Source organism: Anarrhichthys ocellatus, unplaced genomic scaffold (assembly GCF_004355925.1).
Source record: "Anarrhichthys ocellatus isolate YVR2014 unplaced genomic scaffold, GSC_Weel_1.0 scaffold14, whole genome shotgun sequence".
Taxonomy (NCBI): Eukaryota; Metazoa; Chordata; class Actinopteri; order Perciformes; family Anarhichadidae; genus Anarrhichthys; species Anarrhichthys ocellatus.
Genome location: NW_022280044.1, coordinates 5,654,071 through 5,656,975, shown reverse-complemented (window position 1 = coordinate 5,656,975; position 2,905 = coordinate 5,654,071). Strand labels below are relative to the sequence as shown.

The window sequence follows — 2,905 nt, the reverse complement described above, 5'->3', positions numbered from 1 at the left end:
TATATATATATATATATATATATATATATATATATATATGAATGAATGAATGACAAGACCAAACTTAAACGATCCCTTTGCTTTGTTACACTACATTTATTTTAGTTGTTCATTCTTCGTTCCCTATAAATCAGTTTGTACAAACTTTTATTATGCTTTTTTTTTCTTTTGCCAAATTTTTTTAACTACAATGCCTTCTTATATTTGCACAATTTTTGATATTTTTATGAACATTCACTCAAGTGTAATGTTGCTTTCACAAAATACTGTGTGTTCACTCATGCTAATCAATAAAGACAACGTTGTGTTTCATGTGAGTGTGTGGGCAACATCTCTGTCCTGTAGGTGGCGCTGTGGTCACATGTGCTCCTCTAATACATCTGATTGTGTAGAATCTATTTTGACATTTGTGATGTATGATGTATATTAGCCTGTTCTACTCATACTCTTACACTTTGTGAGTGTTTCTTTAGAAACAACGAACATGATGTCATCAAGTCAGCAGCAGGGATTTCCAAATGCTTCACTGCCCCCCCCCCCCCCACACACACACACACACATGCATTTAAAAAAAAATAAGATTGAAAATCCTCAAGCCTGACCACTCAAAATAACCTTAATGACATCATCAGGTGTTATTTTTCTCAGATACATCCCCTCAGTCTGAATTGCTATTTCATTTACTTTACTCAAAAACAAAAAAGATGATGAACCAGAATCTGATAACAGATATTTTAGCACTGTAAATCAGAGCCAATCAAACCGAAGCAGATTATTAAAAGTAAGAAAACATATAAGAGTGTTTGGGAAAATATTAGAAATGCTCATATTCGTCGTGACATCAGGAACCAATCAGAGCGAGCGGTCCCTCTAAGCTGATTGTTGACATGTAGAACATGAAGCAGGCTACTTCAGCACAGTCAGCGCTTATATCAGTAATCTCTCGGAAACCCAGCCTGCTCATGCATGTGACATTTGTGCATTTAGAGGCGAAAGACATCCAATGCAGGGACATTAACACCCCCCCCCCTGCTACACCATGACACTCCCCTCACACACTTAGATCACAGACTAACAGTGTGTATGCCTAACGCAGTGTTATGGGTGACAGTGTCCAGCTGTGAGCAGCAGGCTGACCTCATGCTGTTATATAATGCTGAATGAAGCGCTGATCAGTTGCATAAGCCAGTTATAGGCTCATGCTCTGGTTGGGGGCTCACCACGCTCCTCTCTGCTTGCTGTGTTTTTTGGCATTCTGGGCCCGGCCCTGGAGGCCCTTTATACCGACATCAACAGCAACTAAGTGGAACCATCCTCGGAGGGTTCGAAGCACCTGGCAACCAGGTATGAAAATAAAAACAATCTATATGGAGCCCTGACACATTTACAGCCCCAATGGTCTTCATTAGACGGCTGTATGGAGTTCATCTCACACTTGTTATCGCAGGTTTGAGAGTGTGAGGACACAATAATCTCAGAGTACATCACACGTTCCTGGAATATGATTAGGGTGTGATTATATATTAGGACATATTTTTTTACATCTTACACTATACTATTCAAGTCAATAAAATACATTATTGAATGAAATATGTGTTGAATAATGTGTTGAGTACACAAAATGTGACCACATTAATTAAGAATGAGATCAGATTTTGTGCTCTGTGTGCCAATTTTTACATTTTATTTTTGATCCGAATACAGTTTAAGAGACTTTCCCACACTGACGAAGTCAAATTCTATGTAAAAAAATATATTTAAAAAATATATAAATATAAATATATATATATATTTTTTTTTTTACCTAATACATATATTTAAAAAATATTTTGAACCCTATAGTAATAATAGTAATGGTAGTAAAATGTATGAATTCCTAAAGCAATTGCGTTTGTAGGCAATTTATTTTTTATTTCCTATATTAATGTAAGGGGGCGGGGTCTCGCGCTAGTGCGCGTGGGTTTCAGTCAGGCAGCAGCAGCGTGTCTGTCTTGCGCTCCAGCTGTGGCGGGATGTTGGGAATGTCAAGCTAACCGGAATAAGACACATACAAACCGGGAATTTAGAATAATTCAGAATAATAGCGCAAGAAATATGACCCAATGGACAAGTTTTGAAGTTGTGCGACCGGAAATGCTTTGTTTTCTGTTTACCATGCATTGACAATGATGATGATGATGCTAGCGCAGCGGAGAATTGCAGCATCAACTTTCTAGTCCCGCTACCAGCATCTGTACCATGCTGTGTTTACATCCATTATCCGGACTGGACGACTCACGTTGTTTGAAGGTAACAACTAAGCTAAAACAGTCTGATACGAAGCAAACCATACATCGTTAGGGCGCTAGATATCAGCAGCTGGAGGTGTAAATTAGCATTATGACTGTTGCCTGTTGTACAGTATGAGGTGTTGCTGAAAATGCCAGTAGCATAAAGTATCAAGCTAGCTAAGATTAAATATAGTTTGTTATTTCCGGTCTAAAATATAACATTTAATATCAAACACGATTCACCACATGAAGCTCTCATGTGGTGTTATTTACAACAGAATGTGAAGCTGCATACACGTTTATCAGTATTTTTTAAATACAAGCAGGTGCTTCAGTGTTTAAGCTACACTTAGCGTTGCGCTTTTCTTTTTTTGTCAACGCCCCAATGCTTGTGCATTTCCGCTTTTATTTTGAAGGCCACGTCTGGACGATTTCCTGTGTCGTCTTGACGGACGTCGGCTAACTTTATGCAGCTCGCGAAGAGCCCGTGGTCGCACCGCAGAGAAGTGAAGTTGAGCATCCTGCAGGTAATGTAAGCTCATTTACATGGTGTCAGTAAGTTGTTGTGAATATTACAATATATTTTTTGTCGCTTTGTTTCATGGTAGGATTTTACATGGTGTGGCAGGACGGGT

The 2,905-nt window shown here is 38.7% G+C and overlaps 1 protein-coding gene across 1 annotated transcript in view; it reads left to right on the top strand.

The window, feature by feature from the left end:
* The first annotated feature begins 2,159 nt into the window (after positions 1-2,159).
* Positions 2,160-2,905, top strand: part of hivep3a (HIVEP zinc finger 3a) — a 31,372-nt gene continuing 30,626 nt past the window's right edge. Inside the window, exons 1-2 of the mRNA XM_031853826.1 lie at positions 2,160-2,289; positions 2,687-2,797. The gene's annotated coding sequence lies outside the window, so the exon portion shown is untranslated. The remainder of the gene's footprint in view (positions 2,290-2,686; positions 2,798-2,905) is intronic.